Source organism: Jaculus jaculus, chromosome 13 (genome assembly GCF_020740685.1).
Source record: "Jaculus jaculus isolate mJacJac1 chromosome 13, mJacJac1.mat.Y.cur, whole genome shotgun sequence".
Taxonomy (NCBI): domain Eukaryota; kingdom Metazoa; phylum Chordata; class Mammalia; order Rodentia; family Dipodidae; genus Jaculus; species Jaculus jaculus.
The window spans coordinates 70,686,734-70,692,334 of record NC_059114.1 but is presented as its reverse complement, the minus strand read 5'-3'; the positions used below and the strand labels follow the sequence as shown (position 1 = coordinate 70,692,334).

Genomic DNA, 5,601 nt, shown 5'->3' with positions numbered 1-5,601 from the left:
TTATATTCAGTTAAATATTGGAGTGATGGCCACCCTCCAGCGAGAAAACAGTGCAAATCTAACCCACGCATAAGCACCTCAAATCCATCCAGCGAGAGCACAAGCAGCAGAGATGGGAATTTATCTTCCCCACGCAGCACCTGCTCCTTACCCCAGACAGGCAGCTGGCACCTGCCTTTCCCCAGCCTGGCTTTTCATAGGACCATAGAAGGTTCCAGGTTCAGTAGTGCCTGCTGCCTCCGCACAGCAGGAGGCCGGGCTACATGTTCAGGAGACAGGGTCAAGCCCAGGAAAAGGGAGGTGAGTGGTGTCGGGGGGAGGAGGGAGAAGATAGGACGCAGGACGCACTGCTTTCTGGAGCTGCTGTAGTCTCAGGCAGATGGAAATTGGAAATTTCTGAGGTGCGGAGAGAGTGACAGATGTTAAGTGTGAAATCCTAGTTGTGCCACTTTCTGATTCAGAGACCTTGGGCAAGACACTTAATCTTTCCACACTTAGTTCAGATCTCCACTTCCTGCATCCTTGCCCTGATTGCCTTACCAGTAAGTCTGACCCTTGTGTGATGCCTTTTAGGACCTGTTCCTGTTTTCCTTCCCAGCCTCATTTGTCCCTCAAGATCGACATTCCATCCAGAATTAACTCTCAGGGGCCATGCTAGTTCTCACCTCTGGGTCTTTGCACACACTCTTCTGCCAGCCTGAAACTCTTGGCATCTTCGCTTGTCACCTCACCTTTCAGGTCTCACTGGATGTCACTTTCTCTCAGCTGCCTCTCAAGGAGCCATAGAACCCTTCATTGCAACATAGCTGTAATGTAGCACTTTAACAACCACACTTGATGGCACAGGTGCTTGTTCCTAAACAAGTCACTGTTCTGTGAGCTCCTCATGGGCAGAGGCCCAATTTCCTGCCTGCAACTCTGATAGTATCCTATCATACCATTTTTTAAAATATTTTTTATATTTTTTATTTATTTACTTATTTGACAAAGAGGGAGGGAGAAAAGAAAGGAAGAGAATGGTCACTCCAGCCACTGCAAATGAACTCTAGATGCGTGCGCCCCTTTGTGCATCTGGCTAACATGGGTCCTGGGGATGGAACCTGGGTCCTTTGGCTTTACAGGCAAATGCCTTAACTGCTAAGCCATCCCTCCAGCCCCTATCACACCATTGTCTTTAGCTCTTTCATAACACTCTTTCTTGCTGAACTGTAATGCCTTGTATCTCCAGGGTCCAGCTTAGTGTCCACCACATAAAATAAACAATAAATATGGTTGACTAAATCGATAACCATCTCTGTACCTTAGTTTCCCCCTTCTACAAAATTGAGGAAGAAGTATCCATCTTAAGAAATATATATGTTAGCCAGGTGTGGTGGCGCATGCCTTTAATCCTAGCACTTGGGAGGCAGAGGTAGGAGGATCACCATGAGTTCAAGGCCATCCTGAAACTACATAGTGAAATTTTCCAGGTCAACCTAAGCTAGAGTGAGACCCTACCTCAAGAAAAAAAAAAAAAAGAAAAAGAAAACAAATATATATGTTGCCAGGCGTGGTAGCGCATACCTTCAATCCCTGCATGTAGGAGGCAGAGGTCAGAGGATCTTCATGAGTTCCAGGCAAGTCTGATATCCATCTATCTATCTATCTATCTATCTATCTATCTATCTATCTATCTATCTATCTATCTATCTAGGCAAGTCTGATATCTATCTATCTATCTATCTATCTATCTATCTATCTATCTATCTATATACATGAATTTCTGAATGAGGAAATGGCTTACTGAGTAAAAGTGTTGGCTGGGCAAGTCTGATGAGCTAGGTTCAGATCACAGGAACTCATACAAAGCTGAACACAGTAGTACACATGCCTGTAATTCCAGTGTGCCTCTAGCAAGATAGGAGACAGAGAGAGGAGGGTCCCTGGAAGTTCATGGGTCAGTTAGCCCGGTGTGTACATCAGCAAAAAAAAAAAAAAAAGAGAGACCTCAAATAAAGTAGAAAGGAAAGGCCAACGCCCAAGGATATCATCTAACCTCCACAAGCACACCATGACACCCATGTTCCCATATTCACACACACAGATTTTTTTTTTTTTAAAGAAATAAATGACAGCCAGGTGTTGTGGTGCATGCCTTTAATCCCAGCACTCAGGAGGCAGAGATAGGAGGATTGCTGTGAGTTCAAGCCTAATCTGACCCGACATAGTGAGTTCCAGATCAGCCTGGGCTAGAATGAGACCATGCCTCGAAAAACTAAAAGAATAAAAATAAATAAATAAGTGAGAATTAGATTAGATACTATTACAAAGTACCCAATGAAAAATAAAAATTAATAAACAGAACTGTATTGTCCAGTCAACATTAATCTGCACTTTTTTTTATTTATTTATTTATTTTTTTTTTGGTTTTTCGAGGTGGGATCTCACTATAGCCCAGGTTAATGTAGAATTTACTATATAGTCTCAGGCTAGCCTAAAACAGTGATCCTCCCACCTCTGCCTCCCAAGTGCTGGTATTAAAGGTGTGGACTACCACACTTGGCTTGATCTATACTTTTGATCACCTTTTAAGTGCTAAAGAAAATGTGTATTCTGAAGGCTGTCTATACCCCATTTCAGAAATCTATCCCCTCACTTAAAATCTCTAGAGATAAACAGGGAGTGGTGGCGTATGTCTTTAACCCCAGCACTCCAGGAGACAGAGGTAGGAGGATCACCATGAGTTCGAGGCCACCCTGAGACTAACATAGTGAAATCCAAGTCAGCCTGGGCTAGAGTGAGACCCTACCTCGAAAAACCAAAATAAATAAAATCTCTAGAGAGGAAGCAGCACCTCACCCTCCAGCAACGACTGATGTTTTCCATTGTTCACATAGGCCTCTTGATATTCAAATAATAAAATCTAGCCGGGCATGACAACACACAGCTGTGATACCAGCAATTGAGAAGCAGAGGCCAACTTCAAGTTCAAGGCCAGCTTGGTCCATGTGACAAGTTCTAGGCTAGCCAGGACTTCACAGTAAGACCCTGTCTCAAAATGTATGCATGAATGCATAAATGAATGAAAGAATGGAATAATTAGTTAGTAATACAGTCTTATACACAAGCCAGACATGGCGCAGATCTTTGATCCCAGCACTTGGGAGGCTGAGGTAGGAGGAGAATCACTATGAGTTCGATGCCAACCTGGAGCTACAGAGTATGTTCTAGGTCAGCTGGGCTAGAGTGAGACCCTACCTTGAAAATAAAAACCTGAAAAGAAACCTTTTATACAGCCACCAGAGTCATTTCTAAGAGTAGTCTATTCATGGTTCCCCGTCCAAACATTTTCAAGGGTCAAAGAAGTGGTTCACCATCCACTAAAGGCTACCTGATGCCAATTTCAGACTAAAGCAGAAAGACATGACAGGTGTTCTTGGAGAGTTCCTCATCTACTGATAGGAACTGGTATATGAATAACCATTCTTCAATATAGTACATAGATCAACAGAGAAAAACTTGGGGTAGTTCCATGGCCTCCCAGAAGAGGGAGGTCAAGAACAATCTAGACAGACCATGAAAATGGCTTTTTCTTTTTCTTTTCTTTTTTCTTGTTTTGTTTTATTTTGTTTTGTTTGTTTGTTTCTCAAGGTAGGATTTCACTCTAGGCCAGGCTGACCTGGAATTCACTCTGTAGTCTCAGGGCGGCCTCAAACTCACAGTGATCCTCCTACCTTGACTGGGATTAAAGGCACGCGTGTCAAGTCCGTCATGTCCAGCGAACATGGCTTTCTTGCAGGCTATTTTAAATAAGACTTCTGTTCCACTGCTCCCATTCTGTCCTCTGAGAAGATGAAAATCAGTTCATCAGCATCTTCCTCATCAGCATTTATATCCATCATAAAAGACAGCTTGAATGAGCCCAGAAGGCGCTAAGGATGTGGTCCTGGTCTGAACATCTCACTGTCACGTGGGTGACAGCCCACAGGACGAGACTTGGAACCTGCGACATGAATTCGAAGCACTGGACATTCTGTTTTTTCCTAAATGGGTGGTCGTTTCCCCCACAGGCTACTTCAAGTACTGACGTGGTGTGGTGGTTTGATTCCGGTGTTCCCCCATAAACCTAGGTGTTCTGAATGCGAGGTTCCCAGCTGATGGAGATTCGGGAATTAACACCTCCTGGAGAGAATATATTGTTGGGGGTGGGCTTACAGGTGTTATAGCCAGTTTCCCCTTGCCAGTGTTTGGCACACTTTCCTGTTGCTATGGTCCACCTGATGTTAGCCAGGAAATGATGTCCACCCTCTGCTCATGCCATCATTTTCCCTGCCATCTTGGAACTTTCCTCCTTGAGCCTGTAAGCCAAAATAAGCCTCTTCTTTTTCCCACAAGCTGCTCTTGGTTGGGTGATTTCTACCAGCAATGCGAACCTGACTGCAACACTTGGTCTTCAGCTCTCACAATACATTATTTTATATCTTGAAAAAACAAGCCCCAGACAAGATTTAGAATCAGTATTAAATACGAAGAGAATAAGCATGAACTCTAAGTGGGACAAATTGCCCCTGAGAAGAACACATGTTCTGAACATGGTTTCAAAGAGAGGCACGCCGAGGGAGCCACTGCCAGAGGAAGTCTAAGAACAGGTGCACAACGGTCCTCTAACAGCTGTGAGCCCAGTGCTCAAAGAGGCATCTCTGACCAACTCGATCTCCTGCAGGGCCAACTCTGGACACCAGAGTCCCCACCGTGGGGACCCTCCTGAGATATCTTTTTATTCAGAGGCAACAATGTTTCTGAAAACCACTAACTCCTACTCAGAACATAGCCACACAGTGGCAGAGGACGGACCTAGTGAGGTGTAAGTCATGAAATTTGCAGGGCAGATGGAGTTCCTTCAGTTCCCATGAGCGGTGACCCAAGGGCGTTGGTCCATAGAGGAGGAGTATTGGTTTGCTGAGCTGCCACAGCAAACTGCATGGCTCCAACTACCAAAACTTATTTGTTACACTCCTGGACAGTAGAAGTCCAAGATGTATTTGCTGGCAAGGGTGGCGGCCCTCTCCATGGATGGTACATGAGCCTCTTCAATCTGTGTCTTCTGTGGTTCCTCTACATGTGACTCTGTCTTGTTCCTTTTTTTTTTTTAAATGGATAATAAACCTTCATTACATTATCTTGATGGCCCGATACAGCTTTAACCACATCTTGGTGTCTCAGCTAAGAAAGCCTGCCTCAATTCTGCCTGGAAATCCACCATAGGAACTTGCTGCTGCTAAGAATGCTGTGGGCGCAAGTGACATTCCTGGTTACTCAGTGAGGCTGTCCTGCGTTTGACCAGGACTTCCATTTCTGGCCTGAGCTATTCAGCAGCCCTTCTCAGGGGTCAGTGATCCCTGGATCGCTCCATGATGTCACAAATGGCTCACCAGAACCAAGCGTAAGGCATCTCTGGCCTCTCCTTGGCTCTGCCTGTTTTGTTTTTTTGTTTGTTTTTCGAGGTAGGGTCTTACTCTAGCCCAGGTTGCCCTGGAACTCACTATAATTTATTACGTAGTCTTCAGGGTGGCCTCAAACTTGTGATCCTCCAACCTCTCCCTCCGGTGTGTTGGAATTAAC

At 44.8% G+C, this 5,601-nt stretch overlaps 1 pseudogene; it reads right to left on the bottom strand.

The window, feature by feature from the left end:
- Positions 1 to 5,179: 5,179 nt before the first annotated feature.
- On the bottom strand, positions 5,180 to 5,392 carry LOC101596784 (annotated as a pseudogene).
- Positions 5,393 to 5,601: the final 209 nt, after the last annotated feature.